Consider the following 24,397-nt stretch of genomic DNA (forward strand, 5'->3'; position numbering starts at 1 on the left):
AGGTGCTTTTTAAGCTCCTGGAAGGCCAGCTCGCACTCTTCCGTCCATTCAAATTTCTTGCCTCCCCTCAAAAGGTTGAAAAACGGAAGACAACGGTCTGTAGATTTCGAAATAAACCTACTTAGCGCTGCCATCCTCCTGGTCAAACTTTGGACATCTTTGTGTCTTCTAGGTGAGGGCATGTCGATCAAGGCCTGGATCTTGTCTGGGTTGGCTTCTATTCCACGAGCGTTTACAATAAAGCCCAGGAATTTTCCTGATGATACCCCGAAGGAGCACTTCTGAGGATTTAGTTTCATGTTATACTTCTGGAGCACGCCAAAGCACTCTTCGAGGTCGTCAACATGGTTATCGTTAAGTTGAGACTTGACTAGCATGTCATCAACATAAACTTCCATGTTGTTCCTTATTTGTTCCGAAAACATCATATTCACGAGCCGCTGGTATGTGGCCCCAACATTTTTGAGCCCGAATGGCATGACATTATAACAGTATAGCCCCTTGTCCGTTATGAAGCTCGTATGTTCCTGGTCGGGGGCATGCATGGGAATCTGGTTATATCCAGAATAGGCATCCATGAACGACATCAGTCCATGCCCCGCCGTGGCATCCACGAGCTGATCAATCCTCGGTAAGGGAAAACAGTCCTTCGGGCAAGCTTTGTTGAGGTCTGAATAGTCAATACAGGTTCACCACATCCCATTAGGTTTTGGGACCAACACTGGATTGGCTACCCAGTCAGGGTAAAAAGCATCCCTAATGAATCGGTTTTCTTTTAACGTGTCGACCTCCTCCTTCAGTGCCTTTTTCCTGTCGTCATCCAGCTGTCTTCGCTTTTGTTGCTTCGGAGGGAAGATTTTATCAATATTTAGCGCATGGCTCGCTATGTTCGGACTTATTCCTACCATGTCCGGATGTGACCATGCGAAGACATCTTGGTTTCTCTTCAAAAAGCAAATTAGTTGCTATTTGGTCTCTTCCTGGAGGTGTTTCCCAACCTTTAACTTTTTCGAGGGATCGGACTCTTCGAGCTGGATCTCTTCGAGCTCTTCTAACGGTTCGAGATCAACTTTCTCCTCAACCCTCGGATCGATTTCTTCATCAATCTCCAAGACCGTCCCATCTTTATTCTGGACAATGACGAGTGCCTGTGCGCTCGTCTGTTTCTTTCCTCTTAAGGAAATGCTGTAGCATTCCCTTCTAGCCAACTGATCTCCCTTCAATGTCCCGATGCCACTAGGGGTCAGGAACTTAACGGCTAGATGCCTTACAGACGAGACTACCCCCAGCCCAACCAGGGCGGGTCTTCCGAGCAGCACGTTGTAAGCCGAAGGTAGGTCTACTACTACGAACTCCATCATCTTGGTTGTTGAGACTGGGTAGTCTCCCAAGGTTACGTGGAGTTTGATGGACCCCATGCAAGCTGTCCCTTCTCCTGAAAAGCCATACAGTGTTGTTGCACATGCTTTCAGGTCGCAAAGAGTGAGTCCCATTTTCTCCAAGGTGGCTTTATAAAGAATGTTAACCGAGCTCCCATTGACTATGAGAACCCGGTGAACTCTCTTATTTGCGAGCTGGAGAGTGATGACCAGTGGGTCATGGTGAGGAAACTGAACATGGGACGCGTCGTCCTCAGTGAAGGTTATTAGCTGGGATTCAATCTTTTGATTTTTTGGAGCTCTAGGTTCAGGTTCATAAGGAGACCTGTCCCCAGTTTTTAGCTCGTTCACATATCTTTTTTGGGCATTTCTGCCCATACCCGCGAGATGGGACCCTCCCGAGATGGTTATCACGTCTTCTCCATCAATTGGAGGGGGCCTATCTTCTTCCCTAGCTCGAGAATTGTTGTTTTGTGCGGGCTATGGCGCAGCTGCCCTCTGGCTCGCAGATGCTTGATTAATATTTTGGTTTTTGGCATATTGTCTAAAATAACCTCTCGAGATCAATCCTTTGATCTCGTCTTTCAGCTGTCGACATTCATCAGTAGTATGCCCGGTGTCTCTGTGAAATCAGCAATATTTGCTGGAGTCCCTCTTGGACTTCTGATTTCTCATTGGGTCTGGACACCTGAAGGGGACCTGGTTTTCATTAGCTAGGTATATGTTCTCCCGAGACTCGTTGAGCTCGGTGTACACTCTGTACACGGAGAAATATCTTTCCCCCTTCTTTTTCTTTCCTCCCTCGGCCTCGGGGTTACTCCCTTCGTTCTTTTTTCTCTTGGAAGGGTTTTCCGCAGCAGGTTTTGAAGCTGGTGGATCCGTCGAGGTTGAGGCAGAGTTTATGTTTATTGTTGTAGTTACGGGCTGGGAAATCACATTAAGTGTCGACCTCGCTTCCTCTACATTGACAAACCTCTGTGCTCATTTGTTAAACTCAGTTAGGGACCTCACCGATTTTCTCTACATGTCGTCCCAGAGAGCACTTCCTGGCATTACTCCAGCTTGGACAGCCATTAGATGACCGCTGTCATCCACATTTTGAGCTCGGGCAACTTCCAAGTTAAACCTTGTAAGGTAACTTTTCAATGTCTCACCTGGCTGCTGTCGAACGTTAGTCAGAGTTGATACCTCAGGTCTAACCCCCATCATGGCTCTGAACTGCTTCTTGAAGTCTTTAGACAGCTGATCCCAAGAAGTTATTGAGTGTCTTCTATATTTTTCGAACCAACTTTTTGCTGGTCCTGTCAGTGATGCTGGAAATAACATGCATTTGAGCTCGTAACCCGCGTTACTTGTTCTCATTATGGTATTGAATGTACTCAAATGGCTGTACGGGTCGGACTTTCCCTCAAATGTTGGGACGTGAGGGATCCGAAATCCTTGGGGAAATGGAGTGTTGGAAATATGGGGAGCAAACGGTTCAAGCTCCTAGTCAGAATCTTCATATCGACCCTGACCTTACTCATTTTTCAAAAGCCTGAAGGCCTTTTCTAACTGATCAATTCTTTCCTGGACTGGGTCCGCGAGGGGTCTTGCCTAAAATTGGTTGTCGTCAATCATAATTCCAGGTTCGCGCCTTCGCAGGGGGTCTTTACGCCTATTTAAGCGATCCCTCAGGTCCGGGTTTGTCGGGTTAACATTACCCCGATTCTGGTTCAAGTGTTCCCACAGGTCGGAGCGATTCCTGTGGCTCCCAGTATTCTTTCGACCTCGATCATGCATACTGACTGATCTGGTATCTCCAGAGTCATCACTTGTAAGACTTGTCGCATGATTATTTTAGGATGGGTCTCTTTCATGCCGCCTCGTTTCTGCAGTGCGAGACTGGAACGTTTGACTTTTTTCAGATAGGGCGCCTCTCCGCTCCCAGAAAGCTTCCCTGTTCCCTTGTCTCCTCCCCGCACATCTTTCCTCATCATCTCGAACTAGTTGAGAATTCCTGCGAGGAGGTGAAGGATATCTTATAGGCAATGGAGGGAATCGTATGGGTGACGGTGGATGCCACCCATTTCGTGGCCTGCATGGTTCGGAGTTTGCTCGAGATGGGTTGGTTGCATTCGGCGTGTTTCCAGGGACTTGAGTCCGAGCCTCTGCAGGGGCTCGGTTGTTCTCAGTTCCCGCTGGTACCTCCGCAGGTGGATTAACCGGGGCCCTAGCTTGGGTACTTCTCTGGGGTCTCGGGGGAGCGGATGGCTTTGCTGGTGTCGGAGGTTGTTCCAGCCTTCTTGTGGCAGCATTTTTTCGTGGACGCCCACGAGGCCTGCGGGGAGGAACATGCATGTCCCTCGGAGGAGGGGCTTGGTTTTCACGCGGAGGCGAGGGCTGAGCCGCCTGTGCCTCTGCCTCTGCGGCTATCCTAGCCAATTCCTCATTCCGCTTGTTGGCTTCTGCCAACTGCTGTTTTAGCTGCCAGTTTTCAAGTTCCACAATGGGAACGTACCGCTCAGGATTGTAATACATGTCCTCATCCCTTGGAGGTGCGGGTGGTCCTTGAGAATCGGAGGACTCCCTTCTCTCTTCAGCATCTGGGTTTACCATTGGCTGTTTCCCAGGGCGTCTCGGATAGTTTTCTTCAGGAACGTTTTGATCGTTAGCGGCCATAACTTGTTCAGGGACTGAATGCTTAAGGCTCTCAATGAAAGCACCAAACTGTTGACGCCATTTTTCGTCAACAGTGAATATAGAGCACGTAAACAATAATTAGTTATGGCCAGAAAAATATAATAACACAAACATGATTTTTTACGTGGTTCAGCAGTTAACTCTGCCTAGTCCACGAGTCTTTGTTATTAGGACTTAAGATGATTTCTGGAAATTCTTTAAGAATGAATTCTCCAGAGTTTCCCTCAAGATCACAAAATTTCGGTCCCTTTCAAAGGTACAGGACTTCTCTATTTATAGAGGAAGTTTCATAATACTCTCCCACACGTCTCTGGGAAGTTATTCTTTATGTAAATAAATTTAATGGCTTTAACGCCTGTAATTCCTATATGCAAGGAAACGTCCCCTGAAGACCAGGGGGCATGTAGCTGACTAATAAATATCCATTTATTATAGGGAAGTTACAACAACAATACTTCTTGAATGCATGGACTGGGTCCCTTCAAGTGATCTATTAAGCGACTCTAGATCAGCGATCGACATCATGCCCGTCTAAGTCTCTGAATGAAGAACGAGTTGCCTGGCTTTCTCAAGATCAACTCAGAAAGGGTGAATATCACCGGGGCTGCCTTTCCCCAAGCTCACACTCATGCCCAGGCTCGGGCCAATTGATCCGAGGTCACCCCCGAAAACGGATGCCTTCCGATGTCAGTCTTTCGAGCTTATGAGAACTTCGAGGTTACCTATCTTCGAGGTTGCCACCATTGTGAAGACTCGGTGCCTAGGCTATGAATACGTATTCTAAATATTGTGAGCTCACACCTGACGAATCCAGCTTTCGAGATCACAATTCTCAGAGCTTGAAATTTGGGTGTAACAATTGAGAGTCACAAACAATTGGACACATGTGTGTGCCAAAATGTGACATATTTTGGAGTTACAAATTTGTAACTATGTGTATATTGTATGTTACACATTTGAGATTGGTTTTACAAAGCCATTATGAAATATGGCTGTTGGAGACATGTTTTTAACTCCCATTAGGTGCTTGGAGGTTACAAAATCATGTGGGAAAGGATTTGAGACGTTTTGGAAAAATGACTTTTTATGCTGAAAATGGCATGTGGCCGTAGCCACTGACTTTCCCTGGCCACAGCCTTGGGGACAAAGGCCAGTGGCTGCTGCCACTGATAGTCCTGGCCGCGGCCACTGAGGCTGACAACCAAATTATTTTTTCAGTTTTTTTCAATTTGAACGGTTCTAACATCCCAAGTAACTCCTAAATCTCCATTTTAATTTCATAAACATCCAATTAAACATTGGTAACAACCATGGGGGTTGTTCGAATTTGAAATTCAAAGGGTATCTAAAAAATCTATAAATAGGAGCCTAATGGTCATTTGTAAGACAACTCTATTTCTATTCACTAGAGCACTTGGCTAGAATTACACCAAAAGGCTTGATTATTCCAGAGAGATATTTCCAATATTGAGAGAATCCCTTAGTGCTTGAGATAAGGGGAAATACGATTTTGGGCAAAGGTTGTAAACCTTGTTCAAGTTGGTGATCCCCAACGCTCTTCACTTTGGTTGTGTGAGTGAGAGTGTTTTACTTTTTTGTTCTTGTTATTTCTTCTACCATTGATTTTATCTTCTATTCTTCTATTTTATAATTACATATTTATTTGTATCTTTTGTTTTAGAGTTGTAGTCCTTATCATTCTCATCATCTATTTCTTTTCTATATCTATTTGTATTTCGAGTATTGAGTTGTAATCTTATTTAATCAATCAATGTATCTTTGTATTATTTTGCATAGAGTTGTAATAGTATATCTTATTTTACATTGAGACAATATATAATATATTCTCTAACACATACCAGCTTCCGGACAGGCAAGGGATTGTACCGTTATAAGGTGATGTCATTCGGCTTGAAGAACGCAAGAGCCACAAACTAGCATTTAGTGAATGGCATGTTCTGAGATTTGATTGGCAAAAATATGGAGGTATATGTCGATGACATGTTGGTCAAGTCCAAAGAAGCTGGAGGGCATGTTCGAGACTTGGAGGAATGCTTTGTAATACTTAGAAAGTATAGCATGAAGTTAAACCCTCTCAAGTGCTCGCTTGGAGTTGGAAGTGGTAAGTGGTCTACTAATTTTGCATGCGAGTGTATATGGTCGTGTCAAGTAATAAATTCTAGAAGAATGGATATCGTCCCACATAGACTATCTTCCAAGTATCACTAATTGATTTTCAAATTCTATTTGGTGAATAAAAATTTACGTTAATAATTAAAGGTAAAAGAAATACTATAAACTATGAACAAAAATTAAAGAACTAGAAACAAGACAATGAATCAACTAATCAAAAATTGATAATAAAAAGCCTAGGAATTAATTTCATCAACTGTTCATTCTATTAATTTTAATAATCAATTCTAAATCTCTTCTTTCTATTCTAATAGCAGGTTAGTTTAATCGATTTCTATTCTTTTTCAAGATATAAGATCTCAATCTATATGCAGGTTTTCTACATTTCTGTGATAAATTTGAACATATAGAAGGCATTAAACATGGAAACCTAATTACTACACAAGTCATACAGGTACTTTCGTCCAATATGCACCCTATGTCTATACAATGATAGCATATTCAATTCTCATCTTTCGAATTTTGAATCAAAACCATTAAATCAAGTAAATAGTGATCAAGTATTTACTAGCATTAAACAAACATCATATAGATTAGAATAGAAAAACAAAAATTAATAGAAAATCATAATAAAATTAAATAGAAATCTTAGTGACTACATTAATTCCTAGATAAAAGAAATTAGTTCATAAATAACATGATGGAAATAAACTGCAAATAATTGTTCATAAAATAAACCTAAAGAATTAAGATGAAATAGAAAACTAATTACAGTAGCCTCTTCTAATCTAGGGTTTATAAAACTAAGACCGACCCCCAAAATCGCAGAAAAATGTTTTTAAATAGCCCTCCCATGTTCCCAAGTGAATAGACCATTTTGTCCTTCAAAAAGTGGATAAAAAATCTGAAAACGCGTTTACAACACTGTAGCACTATGTATTGAGCGTTGTAGCACTGAAGTCAGAGCCAAAATCCCTTAAGAATTTATTTACTAACTCCATAGCGCTGCCTTTGTAGCACTGGGGCGCTACTTCCAGAATTGATCAACTCCTTCATGTCCTTCCTAGTGCTATGGCACTCCTTTGATAGCGCTGTAGCGCTAGTGTCAGCATCGAAACTCGCACATATCGACCCCGAAAAACACGATTTTCTCCAACTTAACTATATTTTCTTCCACTTTCACTCCTTTTCACTCTTTTCACCAACTTAGCATGGAAAATTCGAAACATGAATAAATGAACATAATTCTGCAATAAAATAATCTTGAACTAACAAAAACCATCCTAAAACTAGACCATAAACGAGCCTAAAACTCATTTATCAAACTCCCACAAACTAACCCTTTACTCGCCCTCGAGTAAAGACTCTAACTAGACTCAAACCCTAAACAAATCAAGTTGACATAACTAACCAATTCAAACACTCAATACTGCTATGCATATATAATCCGCAGGAAAAACAATCATGCTATTTAGAACATTAATATAGATTTTCAGTCTCAATTACTTCACCCTTTCACTGTAATTTATCAACACCAAAGCTCATCTACTCATATCGCACAAATAAAATAATTGAACCACTTTATGCACATCAAATTCTCACCAACTAACCACATACTCAAATATTCCATATGCCTGCATTGCTTACTATTCTCCATTAATATAAACAAATGCACAAATAGGAATCAATAGGACTTTATAAGGGTTGTAATAGAAGGCTTAGGTATAGGTAGATAAAGAGACATTTTAGGCTTAATCATACCACAAGCATTCCACTAAACAAACTTTCCCAACAATTTCACACCACTCCTCCCTTGTTACCCTTTTTTTCTTCTGTGCAATGATTGAGAATATTTTTTTCTCTTTTTTTTTCTTTTCAATACACTCCCCCAAACTTTTCAATAGATAATTGTTTGGGAGCATAATAATTTTTCACTTTCTTTTCCTTTTCTTTCTTTAAATTTTTTTTCCTCAATCACAAGTAATTTTCTGAATAACACATAATACAAACATCCCATTACACATTCACTCCCCTCATATAATAATTTTCATGCTCATGGTATGGGTCAAAAAGAGTAAATGGTATTTTATTTCACAGTTAGGCTCAAAAGAATGTGTTAATCAAGAAAATGGTTATAAGGCTCAAAATGGTTAACTAAAGATAAAATTTAATAGGGTTAGCTTGAAAGGCACAACCAGTCCAAAAATTGTCTATATCATTTTCCTAAACGTACACTGTTTCAAATTTCATCTCAAATAGTAAGCAAGTAGGTTCTAGAATTTTTTTTCAAACTTTTCTATCCACAATCCAAATTCAACATGCATAAAATAACTCAATTATAAAATTTGCAATTTATGAGCAATAGATCTCTAATGTCAACAAATCACAGTGAAAAACAAAGTAATCTAACCAAGCACACAGATTGTTTTAGAAGCACATCAATTTTTCCTTTGGATTATACTACGAAATAGTAAATCATATTCAAATGACAATAATTATCAACTTAATTTACACTCTAAAACATGACTCAAAAAAAACAACTAACAAAAATTAAAATAACAAACCGTAAAATAGAACACCAGAAATAAATCTCTTCCCCAAACTTAAAATCGAACATTGTCCCCAATGTTAAGTACAAAAAGAATGAGAACAGAGACTTACCTGACCAGCCACTTCAGTATGGCGGCTGTGGCGGCTAAGACGAAGGTCCCTCGAAAGCTTGAGACTGCGGAGGTTGTGGTTCTTGAAATCCCGCAAATGAGTGAGGCGGAGGCGGATAGTAGAATGGAGCATACGGCGAATATGGTGGTGGTGGAGAAAAATAAGTTTGATCCGATTCATTTAAAGACCACCAACTCACCTCATATTCATACCGTTGACCCATATATTGATTCATCATGTGCTGCTGCTGAACCATATATTGATTTTGTTGGATAAGATAATCCAACTTATCATTGACGTTCTTCAGGCTCTGATCATTACCACCTTCCGGCATCACTGGATCAGCCTCTTCTTCCACCTCCATTTCGACACGACGTTTACCCCTTTTTTTCATCTGTGGCACATATAGAGTAGGCTCAAGAAAGTCCTTCATCAAAGAAATTGACAAAGGTTGCTGCAACAATTGATAAATATCAGTATCAAACTCCGGAACACCAGCCTTATAACACAACATTGTAATGACCGATCCATGGCCCAAACCTTCAGTGGTATGACCCTTTTCAATGAACTCAATGTTTTCCTTAATCCATGAACCCGCATTAATAGTCATTCCCGTCATGAGTGCATACATCAATAGTACTCAATCTTTAGTCACGTCAGATACATGACTTACTGGCATAAATCGAGCACAAACAAAGAAAGCCCAAAATCTAGCCTCAATATTTAATTGACAGGACGCTATACTTTTAGGTAAAGTGCTAGATAAGTTCCAAGGAGCACCTTCAAAACATAATTTTTTAGCCACAACAGTATAATCAATATATCCTTTTAAATTTTTTGTATATTCTTCTTCTTGCTCCTTTATATGTGGGACATTGAAAACCTTATTAATAGACTCTACAGTGAAAGGTACTCGCTTCCCTCTAACAAAATTGTTATCATTGTGTTTATTTCTTAAATTGGCATAAAACTCATACACCAATGATATGTTTGCTTGTGCCAATTTCGTCACAAAATTTTCCCACTTCCTAGTCCCAAGATTGGCTCTAACCAACTCAAAAATATGATGATCAAAAGGGTCAGATTGATACTCCACCTCACGTTCAGGAATCAATATTTTTCTAACAAACTTTTCATAACGCTCTTGAGCCTGAAAATTTATAAACCTAGTTTCATCATACTCTTGCTCCGAACTATCATCCCTTGGTTGGGAAGCAGAATCTTGGCCTTTCCCCTTATCCTTATTCCTTTCCGCTATACTTTTAGGAGCCATTATCTACATTCTCAATACCCCATAAATTTTTTGACAACACCTCCCCTTAAATTAAACACCTTCCCTTTTCACAACCACCCTATGAATCAATTTCACAAGACACAAAACCCAAATTCTCCAAAGCACAGCAACAAAAATCAATATCCACCAAAGATAATCAACAGTGGAACCCAATCCCAAATGCAACACAAAATCTTCGAAGTAAAAGGATTGAAAACACTTACAAACCCTTGAAATGGTCTCCCTTGTGCTTGATTGAGTAAAGCACGTTGAAAATTTTAATCTTCTTTAAGAAATTAGAACTCTAAATTTTTAGGGTTCCAAAAGGTAATTGGAAATTGGGATTGGTTTGAGAGGAAAGAAATTGATAAATGGACAAAAGAGATGAAATAGAAAAGAAAATGAAGAAGAATAATGGAAGGTATGGTGAAGTTTTCTGGAAAAAGCGTGTAATAGAGGATCTATGGGGGCTTTGGGGTGTTGGGATAGAGAGAACACGGAAGAAGGAAGAAAAAAAATGAGGGTTTTCTGAAAAGAAATTCGAAAATCAGCCCCTTAAAAAAAATATGGGTCAGAGCGCTATAGCGCTACATGGACAGCGCTGTAGTGCTACTTGGATTTCTGGGCTATTCGGCTATGAAAATAGCGCTGCAACGCTAACAATACATCACTGTAGTGCTAATGAGCGTTCAAAAAGCCTTTTTTTTGTTCTGAGATTAGCGCCATAGTGCTACTAAACCAGCGCTGTAGCGCTGGTACTCGAGTAAAATACTCCAATCGTCTTTGTAACTAGCGCCATAGCACCTCCTTCCAAGCGTTGTAGTGATGCCTCCTAGAAAATTAACATTTCCTAACCTTTTTCTTGCAAACTCTTGCGTTTTTTTCACATTTTTCACTGATCATTCAATACATCAAAATTTTTCTAATTAAAACTAAAAATAATCACCAAAATAAATTCCCTAAACATTGTTCCAAACCAAATAAAAACAAAAATCATAAATTTAAATTACAAAAGAAATAATAAAAAAATAAACTTAGGAATACCTCCTAAGAGCGCTGTCTTTAACATCTTTTAGTCGGACTCTTATTTGTATTAAGATCAAAGTGGTTCCAAAATCATCACGGACTTGCATTTTTCCATCGGACCCTCCAAATAATGCTTCAATATCTGACCATTCACCTTAAAATGTCCCGTCTTCTCACTATGAACTTGTACTGCTCCATAAGGAAGTGACGCAACTACCGTGTACGGTCCTGACCATCTCGACTTCAATTTACCAGGAAAAAGCTTAACTCTAGAATTAAATAGCAGCACTTTATCTCCATGTTGAAAATCCTTCCTCAGTATCCGCTTATCATGAAAAGCCTTTGACTTCTCTTTATAAATCCTCGCATTCTCATAAGCTTCCTTTCAGAATTCTTCAAGCTCATTTAACTCCATAAGCCTATTTTTTCCTGCCTTTAAGAGATCAAGATTTAACTTTTTCACAGCCCAATAAGCTCTATGCTCCAGTTCCACCAGTAAATGGCATGCCTACCAAACACCAATCGATATGGTGACATACCAATCAGAGTTTTAAATGCAGTGCGATAAGCCCAAAGTGAATCATCGAGCTTCTTCGACCAATCCTACCTTGACGTATTTACTGTCTTTTCTAAGATACCTTTAATTTCCCTATTCGACACTTCAGCTTGGCCATTTGCAATTGGATGATAAAATAACGCCTTTCGATGATGAATACCGTAGCGAGCACAAAGAGCAGTGAACCACTTGTTGCAAAAATGACTTCCCCGATCACTAATAATTGCTCTGGGGGTGCCGAATCAAATAAAGATATTTCTGTGAAGGAATCTAAGTACCTCTTTCCCATCACAAGTCGGAGTTGTTGCAGCTTCTACCCATTTAGAAACATAATCCACCGCAAGCAAAATATACTTGTTATTATACGATGACGGGAAAGGTCCCATAAAGTCTATTCCCCATACGTCAAAAAACTCAACTTCCAAAATACCAGTCATTGGCATTTGATCTCTTCTTGATATATTCTCAATCAGTTGACAACGATCACAACTTTTGACAAAAACATTAGCATTTTTAAATAATGTAGGCCAGTAAAACCACTCTACAAAACTTTAGCTCCTATTCTTGTTCCTCCGAAATGACCGCCGCAATGCAAAGTATGACAGTGAGTCAAGATTGACAACATCTCTTCTTCGGGCACACATCTTGTAATAACATGATTAGGGCAATGTTTATACAAAGTAGGCTCCTCCCAGTAATAGTGCTTCACCTCCGAATAAAATTTCTTCAATTGTTGCCTTGTCATCTCAGGAGGTATAACCTTAGCAGCCAAAAAATTTACATAGTCTGCAAAACCATTGGATCATCCTTGCAAACACTTACTTCAAACAACTGCTCATCAGGAAAAGCATCATTAATCTGAACTTCTTTATCTAGAGAATCCTCATCAACCTCCAATCTAGACAAGTGGTCAGCCACCAAATTCTCTGTGCCTTTCTTATCTTTAATTTCCACATCAAATTCTTGTAACAACAAAATCCACCGAATAAGACGAGGCTTGGATTCTTTCTTGGTCATAAGATATTTTATCGCAGAATGATATATGTAAACAACCACCCTATTCCCAATCAAGTATGGCCTAAACTTATCAAAGGCAAACACTATGGCTAACAACTCCTTCTCTGTAGTTGCATAATTAATTTGAGCACCATTCAAGGTATGACTTGCAAAATAAATCGTTCTAAATACCTTGTCAACTCTTTGTCCCAACACTACCCCAACCGTAAAATCACTGGTGTCACACGTCAATATAAATGGCAAATCCCATTTAGGTGCTACAACTATAGGTGCCGAAATCAATTTCTCCTTATGTATCTTAAAAGCTTGGTGACACTTCTCATCAAAATCAAACGGAACCCCATTCATTAACAAGGTCGACAACATCTTCGAGACCTCGGAGAAATCCTTGATAAACCTCCTGTATAATCCCGCATGGCCTAAGAAACTCCTTACTCCCTTAACTGAAACTGGAGGTGGAAAATTCTCTATCGTAGAAATCTTGGCCCTATCCACTTCAATGCCTTTCTTAGAAATCTTATGCCCCAATACAATTCCTTCATTTACCATAAAGTGGCACTTTTCCTAATTAAGTACTAAATGCGACTCTTCACATCTCCTCAAAACCATCTCCAAATTAGTCAAAGACTTGTCAAAAGAAGACCCATAAACCGAAAAATCCCCCTCTCAACCATGTTAGAGAATATCGCCATCATACACCGTTGAAATGTGGCTGGTGCATTACATAACCCGAATGGCATCCTTTTAAAAGCAAAAGTACCATAAGGACATGTAAACATTGTCCTCTCTTGATCCTTTGGTGCAATTACAATTTGATGATAGCCTGAGTACCCATCTAGAAAACAATAGTAGTTATGCCCCGCCAACCTATCCAACATCTGATCAATAAAAGGCAAAGGAAAATGATCTTTGCTAGTTGCCTTATTTAACTTCCGGTAATCTATACATATCCTCCAACCCGTCACAGTCCTTGTTGGAATTAGTTCATTATTTTCATTCTTCACCACGGTCATACCACCCTTTTTAGGTACTACTTGTACTGGACTTACCCAAGCACTATCAGAAATAGGGTAAATCACTCCAGCATCTAACAATTTCAAAATCTCTTTCCTCACCACTTCTTTCATTGTCAGATTAAGTGTTCATTGAGCATCAATAGTCAGTCTGGCATCGTCTTCCATAAGAATTCTATGCATAACTATCGATGGGCTTTTTCCTCTTATATCAGCAAGAGTCCACCCTATAGCAGTTTTATGAGCCCTTAACACCCTCAACAACTTCTCTTCCTCTACTTCCGAAAAAAATGATAAAACTATAACTGAAAGAGTCTCTTTTTCTCCAAGATAAGCATAGCGAAGATGTTTTGGTAAAACCTTTAGTTCTAACACAGGTGGCTTCAAAATAGATGGTAATGGTCTTTCCGGTCCTTCGCCCAATTCTTCAAACTTTTTATGCTTCCACGACTCATATGATTTAATCCACTTCAAATAACCCAAAGCCTATTCATTGTCCTCCTCATCTACATCATTAACTGTAAGACTTAATTCAAGAGGATCCTCAATAAATTTTTTTCTCTCTACTACTTCTTCTACATCAACTGAGAAACAATTGTCACTTGCTTTAGAATAAGTCATAGCCTTGAACACATTAAATACTACTTCTTCCCCTTGCACTCATAGCCTTAACTCTCCTTTTTGCACATCTATTAATGCTTGCCCAGTTGCTAAAAATGGCCTCCCCAAAATAATAGGAACATTCTCATCCTCTTCCATATCAAGAACTATAAAATCAGCTCGAAATATAAACTTATCCACCTTAACCAACACATCTTCTATAATACCACGTGGATGCTTCACAGATCTATCAGCCAGCTGCAATGTTACTGTGGTTGGCCTAGCTTCACCCAAACCAAGTCTATGAAATACTAACAAAGGCATTAAATTAATACTTGCCCCCAAATCGCAAAGTGCATGCTTACATTCAAACTCCCCAATTGTGCATGGAATAGTAAAACTATCAGGATCTCGTTACTTTTGAGGAAGATTCCTTTGCAAAATCTCACTACACTCTTTCGTTAACGCTACTGTTTCATAATCACTCATCTTTCTCTTATTAGACAGAATCTCCTTCATAAACTTCACATAGCTGGGCATCTGTTATAATGCTTTTGAGAACGGTATATTTATATGTAACTTCTTGAACACCTCTAAAAACTTTACAAACTGCTTATCTAAATTATACTTGTGTGGCCTTTGTGGATATGAAATTCTAACATGATGCTCAATACTCATAGGGGGTACCTCCTCTTCCTTTCTAAGGTCTTCAGTAACCTTTTCGTCAATAGACTTTTCTTCGTCTATGCCTTGTGTATTTCCCTTCTGACCTTCTTCTTCTGACTGATTCTTGTTTGGCCCTTCATACCTTGTTCCACTCCTCAAAGTAGTAGCTTGACACTGTTCTTTAGGATTAACTTCTGTAGTGCTAGGCAAATTTCCTTGAGCTCTATTCACTACTAAAAAAACACCCTTTTAGGATACTTTTTTAGGGCACTCACCTAGATGCGAGTCCTAAAAACAAACTCCTGGACTTTTTATGTAACGACCCAACTATTCTAGACCTTGGACCATTAATAACTACTATACTAATCTTAAGAAAACGTACATATGAAAACACCATAACTTTATTTAAAAATGTAAAGTAAAGGTTTAAATACATAAAAATCTCACTTAGGATATGGGATCCCATTGTTTTGAAATCAAAACATAACTTAAATAAATGGGTTACAAAATTAAGTGCGGAAAAATAATACATAGAAATCATAACTAAAGGACTTACAAACTTCATCCTCGAATCGTACGCGCAATCCACCGATTTTATCCTGCCTCAATACACATCCCCAAGCTGCCAAGAACCTTTTCCACCACCATAACTATTTTCCTGCACATATAAAACATAAAGGAATGAGCCTAATGCCCAGCAAGGAAAATCTACTATAAGCACGAAACATTTACATATACATAAACTATAAGCTATAAACTGTAAACTATAATCATATAATTATATAAATACAACATCTATTATAATGGCCATCATACTTCTTGGGACTTGCTAGCTAAGCAATCATATGCCCATAAATTTACGGAGCTAGTTATCTAAACATGTCACATAAATTCATGGGGCTCGTTATCTAAACAATCATATGCCCAAGGACTCTACTATTGGGACTTGTTATCTAAACAAGTTATTTATTTGTTATCTAAACAAATTATGTGATTGTTATATAAACAATCCAACAACTAAAAACATATCATACTTACAACATAAACATATATCAACAACATAAAAGCATACAAATCTACCATATTTTCCTTACCAAAAAGCGGGATGTGAGAACAAGATCGGGACTTTGGAACACTCCTAAAAACCATAACAGAGAGGTGAGTATACTAAGGAAAAGAGATGAAAAGAATAACTACACCATCGAAATAATACTTACCAACAAGAATCTTATGTTCAAGATCTTAGATGCCTAACCAAGAATAGAGAATACGAGTTAGGATTTGAGTAGAAACACTATAAGAACAATATAGAAAGGAACTAGAATTAGGAATACCTTGAATGCTTCCATGACCGAACTATACCTCGAAACCGAAATACACTATAACCTTACTTCCCAAGTGTTTATTAAGCTTATAACCCCAACCCAGGTGTTTATCACTGTATAGTCTCACTAGCACCTGGAAGGCTCTGATCAATGCTTGAAGAATGAATGAAAAGGCTTGGTGCTAGGTCCTATTTATAGAGTTCTAGGAATAAAAATCTTCTTTTTGGTTTTGAATAAAAATAATGAATTTAATTGAAAATATTTAAATATTCTTCAGCCAAAGGCTTAGGACTTGGTCAAATTGTTCAGAGAGAAGTTTAAGGAGTCAAAGCTTGATTTTTAAAACAAAAATAATAAAAACAAATAGAATCATAACTTCTAACTCCTTAAATCTCGTAACTCTAAACTCACATACAGTAAAATCAACATATCTAGAGTTGTGGGACTCTAATTTAGACTCTATTTAGACCATTAGAAAGATAATTCAATTATCTACCACTTTCTAGAAATACTATTTTTCGAAATTCACAACATAACTGGGTCAAAAATAGGTTGGAAGTTACAGTACCCTAAAGTTACGAAATTTTTTTTTACAACCTAATCCACAAATAAATAAAATTGTGACAAATGTCATACTTCTAACATATTCTGGTGAAGACTAAGTCTTATATTTCCCTTATTTTATCATTAAAATAATAATTCCTTAATAATCATGCATATGACAAATGTCATAATCCTATTGACTCTATCTAAACCTTAGGAATAACCATGCTCATGACAAGTGTCATATTCTTATTGGCTCTATCTAAATCTTATGTTATAATAATTGTCATATTAATAACCAACAATATTAATAAAACCTTATGTTATAATTAATATTCTTAAACTATAGGTTAAACTTATAAAATCCATAACTATTGCTAGGAGTTTCCAACTAAGTCCTGACTTGAATCAAAATCCACAGTAATAAACATACTATAACTACTACTTGCTATTACTATTACTACTACTATCTAACTAGCTAAGTAAAGTTCTTGGACTCTACATTGCGAGTCCTTAAAGAATTTCTCAAGCCCTAAAAACTATATGTGTCCTAAAAGTTTGAGTTTTTTTTAAACAAACACCTCCTGGACTTTTTAGGACTCGCAGTCCTAAAAGTTTGAGTTTTTTTTTTTAAACAAACACATTCTGGACTTTTTAGGACTCGCGTTGTGAGTCCTAAAAACTTATGTGTCCTAAAAGTTTGAATTTTAAAAAATTTCAAATTCCCTCCTATTTTTTTAACTAAAATTGTGAGTCCTAAAAACTTATGTGTGTTCTAAAAGTTTGAATTTTAAAAAATTTCAAATTCCCTTCAATTTTTTTTAATTAAAATTACGAGAAGCGAGTCCTAAAAACTTATGTATGTTCTAAAAATTTGAATTTTAAAAAGTTTCAAATTCCTTCCAAATTTTTTAACTAAAATTATGAGAATGTTTTTAGGACTCGCATTGTGAGTCCTAAAAACTTATGTGTGTTCTAAAAGTTTGGATTTTAAAAAATTTCAAATTCCCTTCTATTTTTTTAACTAAAATTTTACTATTTATTACTTCACAAAGAAAAATATAACACAACAACCCATTTTCTCTCTTTCTCTCTTTGCTATCTCCCCCCATTTCTCTCTCTCTCTCTCTCTCTCTCTCACGAACTCCACAACCAAGCCACAAACGACGACGCTCCGGCCACCCCCCTCCTACACTCGCCGGTACAATGGACGCAGAAGTTCGGCGACCTTCGACCACCGCGAGCCCAGCCCCTCACGCGTCGCCCTCTGCCGCCTAAAGTCGTTTGAAGTCGCGGTGGTGCTATTTTTCCCTAACTCTTCCGAGTGTTTTCCGACCGCCACGAGCCACCCCAACCTAAACGAACACCACCAATGCATTCCTTGTGCTTTGGGCATCAAAACCTACTAAAGGATTAATCATTTTCCTGAACCACCACTGTGGAGTGGTGGCGCCACCATTAATGTTGGAGCTCCGGCAAGAGCTTTGGCTATCAATTTATTTTAAAAAAATTAAAAATAGGACTTTTTAGGACTCACATTACGAGTCCTAAAAACATTCTTTTAGGACTCGCAATGCGAGTCCTAAAAACTTACTTAAAGGCACTCAACGGGATTTTGCGAGTCCTAAAAAACCTTAGTTTTTAAGGCTCTCGCGCGAGTCCTAAAAACCCTTTTTTGAAGTAGTGATTTGACATTAAAGTAGCCAACTGCCCTATTTGAGTCTCTAAAATCCTTATGGATGCCCTGGTTTCAATCATGAATTGGTTAAGTACATCAGGTTGAGGTTCAGTTGGTTTCATTGGAATTTGTTGTGGTTTATTTTGTGGTTGATAATATCCAGGTGGAGGGTATTGTTGTGCATGTTGCTATGGATATGGTGGTCTATTTTGGGGAGGTTGATATTGTGTCTGAGGTGGAGGATAAGCCTATAGAGTATTTTGATTATTAGACCAAGAAAAATTAGGATGATTCTTCGAAGCTGGGGTGTAGGTCATAGAATTGGGTTTATTGGGTTGTCTCGGGTAATTCCCTATAACTTGTACTTCTTCCATGGGCATGTTATTCATATCTAGAGCAGGGCATTGGTTGGGTGGATGGGTTGTTTCACACAATTCACATAGGTTTTGAACTTGGATAGCTTGAGATGGGAGTGTAGTCTTTTGTAGTTGCTTTGTCAAGGCTGCTACTTGAGCTGTAAGCATTGATATGACATCTAACTCAATCATTCCAGCCACCTTCTTTGGTTGTCCCCTTTCAGTTGGCCACTGATAATTATTCATCGCCATCTCCTCTAATAACTCATACGCCTCATTAGCACTCTTACTCATAAAAGCACCTCTCGCCGCAACATTTATAATTGTCCTAGTTGTTCCATTCAACCCATTGTAAAAATTATGCACCAACATCCACTTTTCTATTCCATGGTGTGGACACTTCCTTAAAAACTCCTTAAATCGCTCCCAAGAATCATATAGGGACTCTCCTTCCATTTGATAAAATTTATTGATCTCTCCCCTTAGCTTTGCAGCCTTCGCTGGAGGAAAGAACTTAGCAAGGAACTTCTGAGCTAACTCCTCCCATGTAGTGATAGAATTAGCCTGCAAGGATATCATCCAACTCTTCGCCCTATCCCTCAGTGAAAATGGGAATAGCCTCAATCTTATATCATCACTCACCCCTTTCATCTTGAACTTAGCACATAACTCCGGAAAATTAGCTGTGTAAATTGGGGTCCTCTATTGGCATACCTCCAAACTGAACATTTGTTTGGACCATTTGGAGAATTGCTGGCTTAATCTCAAAATTGTTTGCAACAATGGTTGGAGGTCTAATGCATGAATGCACTCCTGTAACAGTAGGAAGTACATAATGTCTCAAAGTTCTTGGTCCTTGCTCCCTTGGAACCTCTGCAGCCCCTTGGGCATTATTAGCACCGTTTCCCAAATTGTCAGCCTTAGTAAACTCCAATCTCCTCTTTGTTTTCCAGTTCTGTCTGGATGTTCTTTCAATTTCCCGATCTATTGGTATAATCTCCTTTTGTCTATTACTTCACATATACCAACAAGTCCTGAAACACAATAGAACCTTGATCCAAATAAATGTTAAACAGAAATTAAATAAAATAAAATAACCAAATTAGAACAAATAACAATTAACTGTGATATTGGAATATAAGTCCCCGGCAACGGCACAAAAACTTGGTCTACTAATTTTGCATGCAAGTGTACGTGGTCGTGTCAAGTAATAAATTCCGGAAGAACGGATATCGTCCCACAGAGACTATCTTCCAAGTATCACTAATTGATTTTCAAATTCTATTTGGTGAATCAAAATTTACGTGAATAATTAAAGGTAAAAGAAATACTATAAACTATGAACAAAAATTAAAGAACTGGAAACAAGACAATGAATCAACTAATCAAAAATCAATAATAAAAAGCCTAGGAATTAATTTCATCAACTGTTCATTCTATTAATTTTAATAATCAATTCTAAATCTCTTCTTTCTATTCTAATAGCAGGTTAATATAATCGATTCCTATTCTTTTTCAAGATATAAGATCTCAATCTATATGCAAGTTTTCTACATTTCTGTGATAAACTTGAACATATAGAAGGCATTAAACATGGAAACCTAATTACTACACAAGTCATACAGGTACTTTCGTCCAACATGCACCCTATGTCTATACAATGATAGCATATTCAATTTTCATCTTTCAAATTTTGAATCAAAACCATTAAATCTAGTAAATAGTGATCAAGTATTTACTAGCATTAAACAAACATCATATAGATTATAATAGAAAAATAAAAATTGATAGAAAATCATAATAAAATTAATTAGAAATCCCAGTGACTACATTAATTCCTAGATAAAAGAAATTAGTTCATAAATAACATGATGGAAATAAACTGCAAATAATTGTTCATAAAATCAACCTAAAGAATTAAGATGAAACAGAAAACTAATTACAACAACCTCTTCTAATCTAGGGTTTATAAAACTAAGACCGACTCCCAAAATCACAGAAAAATGTTCTTAAATAGCCCTCCAATGTTCCCAAGTGAATAGACCATTTTGTCCTTCAAAAAGTGGATAAAAAATCTGAAAACGCGTTTACAGCGCTGTAGCGCTATGTATTGAGCGCTGTAGCATTGAAGTCAGAGCCAAAATCCCTTAAGAATTTATTTACTAGCGTTGTAGCGCTGCCTTTGTAGCGCTGGGGCGCTACTTCCAGAATCGATCAACTCCTTCATGTCCTTCCTAGCACTATGGCGCTCCTTTGATAGCGTTGTAGCGCTAGTGTCAGCATCGAAACTCGCACATATCGACCTCGAAAAACACGATTTTCTCTAACTTAACTATATTTTCTTCCACTTTCACTCCTTTTCACTCTTTTCACCAACTTAGCATGGAAAACCTGAAACATGAACAAACGAACATAATTCTGCAATAAAATAATCCTAAACTAACAAAAACAATCCTAAAACTAGACCATAAATGAGCCTAAAACTCGTTTAATAGTAAGTTTCTCGGATACATAGTTAATTCACGTGGAATCCAGGCTAAACCCGAGAAGATCAAAGCATTGATCAACATGAATTCACCTACCATAATCAAAGAAGTGCAAAGCTTAACAGGGAGAATAACTGCCCTCAGTAGGTTCATATCAATGTCTACGGGCAAGTGTGTCCTTTTCTTTAACTTACTGAGGGGAGCAAGAAGATCCAATGGACTGAGAAATGTGAAGAAGCTTTCCAAGCCTTAAAGGAGTATCTCGCTCAACCTCCCGTCCCAGCGAAGCCAATATATGGTGAAGTACCATTCATCTATTTGGCAATCATTGAGCATGCAATCAGTGCTGCTTTGGTAAAAGAAGAGAACATGGTACAACACCTTGTGTACTATATCAGTAAAAGGCTAGTAGGTGCGGAGTCTAGGTATCCCTCTCTTGAAAAGCTAGCCTACTGTTTAGTAAGCTCACTCAATCCGAGTCCTGACTGATCAACCACCGAGACAAGTTCTTCAAAAACCAGAGGCCTTGGGATGATTACTCAAATGGGCAGTGGAACTAAGACAGTTTGATATCACTTATCATTCTAAGACGGCGATAAAAGGACAAGCATTGGCAGACTTCATAGTCGAGTGGTCAGAGGAGTGCGAGCTTGCATTCCAAAACCTAAAGAAACACCTTGTTGAACCACTGATCTTGTCAAAACCTATCGCAGGAGAAGTCTTGTATTTATACCTCGCTACAACCGAGCACGCCATTAGTGTCGTGCTCGTCTGAGAGGAGAAGAAGTTACAAAAAATAGCGTACTGTGTCAGCAAAAGGTTATTGGGGGCAGAATCGAGGTATCCGTTGATGGAAAAACTGGCTCTCAACCTAATCCACTCATCTCAAAAGCTCCTACCTTATTTCCAAGCACACCATATTTATGTGCTAACTGACCAACCACTACGACAAGTTTTATCTAAACCAGAAGCTTTTGGAAGATTGTTAAAGTGGGCTGTCGAACTCGGACAATTCGAGACTCTATACCACCTGAGAATGACCGTCAAGGGACCGGCCCTGGCAGATTTCATTGTCGAGTGTACTGGAGTATCTAACGATGAAGTTGTATCCCCAGCCCGCGAGCTGTGGAAACTTTACGTCGATGGATCCTTCAACGAAAATTGATCGGGGGCAGACATGATACTGATCTCCCCAGCAGGAAATCAATTCCACTCTGCTTTAAGGTTCAACTTCGAAGCATCAAATAACAAGGCTGAATATGAAGCATTACTAGCAGGACTTCAAATAGCCAAGGAACTCAAAGCAAAGACTATACAGTGCTATTGTGACTCACAACTGGTGGTCAACCAAGTTTTAGGGGAATATCAAGCTCGTGGTGTAAAAATGGCTGCATACTTAGAGAAAGCCAAGGCTGTGCTCGGAAAATTCGAATTCTACGCTATAGAGAAAGTTCCCCGAGAACAAAATTCAAATGCAGACGCGTTTGCCAGGCTCGCTACCACCAGCGAGGCCGATACATTGAACGTGGTCCTGGTAGAATTTCTATCGACCCTTAGTATCAACGAGCTTGGCAAAGAAGATGTATGCATGATCGATTATCAACCTACCTGGATGACTCCAATATTCAATTACCTCAAAACCGGAAGTCTCCCAGCAGAATGGAATGAGGCTCGAAAACTGATGTATCAGATCCCGAGATATACTATTGTGAAATGAAGGTTATATTGAAGAGGGTATTCTATGCCACTACTCCGATGTGTAACTCCACCCGAGGCAAAGAAAATTCTGGAAGAAATTCATGAAGGATTTTGTGGAGATCACACCGGGGGGCATAGTCTATCCAAAAAGGTGATAGGACAAGGGTATTTCTGGCCCATAGTCAAGGTAGATGCGTTCGAATACGTCAAAAGATGTGATAAGTGCCAGCGATTTTCCTCAATTCCACGAACTCCACCAACTGAGCTTACCATGTTGACCTCCCCATGGCCATTTGCGGTATGGGGAATTGACCTTATAGGCTTGCTACAAACAGCCAAAGGTGGAGTAAAGTACGCTGTGGTTGCGATCGATTATTTCACAAAATGGACCGAGGCCGAACCCCTGGCCACGATTACCTCGAAAAAAGTTTTGGACTTTGTGGTAAAGAATATCATCTGCCGATATGGGATGCCCTGGAGGATAGTGTCGGACAATGGTACCTAGTTCGACAGTGACTTGTTTACCCATTTCTGCGAGAAGAATGGGATAATAAAAAGTTTTTCCTCTGTCACCCATCCCCAAAAAAATGGACAGGTCAAAGCAGTCAACAAAACCCTAAAAGGCTTCATAAAGAAAACGTTAGAGGAGGCTAAGGGGAGGTGGCCTGAGGAGTTACCTCAGGTTTTGTGGGCTTATCGAACCACAACTCGAACTTCAGCAAGGCATACTCCCTTCTCCCTAGCATATGGATGCGAGGCCATGTTGCTGATTGAAATTGAAATACCCACAATACGGAGCCATGCCTACAATCAGGCCTTGAACCAATCCTAGCTCGAAGAAAGTCTAGACATAATTGAAGAAAGATGGGATGAAGCTCAATTGAAAAATGCTGCATACCAACAACGAGCTACCAGGTATTTCAACAAGAGGGTTTGAGATAGAAAATTTGGATTGGGAGATCTGGTACTAAGACGTGTATTTTTGGCTACACGAGACCCGTCTGCTGGAGTACTCGGACCTAACTAGGAAGGGCCTTACCAGATCGAGTCCATCATCTGACCTGGGGTATATAAATTGGCGAGACTAAATGGAGAGTTGGTGCCGCGAGCTTGGAACGGTGAACATCTACGACCTTATTATCAATAATGTAGGAAGGGTGTTTTTGTTGTCACCAAGCTTGTTTAATTTTCAGACATTTGTTGATAAAATGTTAAACTTTGCTCAAAAAGTTATTTTCTTTATTATATGTTGTATTTTTTTTGCAAACTCTCTTAATTCAATAACCTATGGTCACACTCATAGGA

The 24,397-nt window shown here is 38.8% G+C and overlaps 1 non-coding gene across 1 annotated transcript; it reads left to right on the forward strand.

The window, feature by feature from the left end:
• Positions 1–19,290: 19,290 nt before the first annotated feature.
• On the forward strand, positions 19,291–19,397 carry LOC133827912 (small nucleolar RNA R71). The gene has a single exon (XR_009890560.1). It is a non-coding gene; the product is annotated as a small nucleolar RNA R71 (small nucleolar RNA).
• The last annotated feature ends 5,000 nt before the right edge of the window (positions 19,398–24,397 follow it).

Source organism: Humulus lupulus, chromosome 3 (genome assembly GCF_963169125.1).
Source record: "Humulus lupulus chromosome 3, drHumLupu1.1, whole genome shotgun sequence".
Classification (NCBI taxonomy): Eukaryota; Viridiplantae; Streptophyta; class Magnoliopsida; order Rosales; family Cannabaceae; genus Humulus; species Humulus lupulus.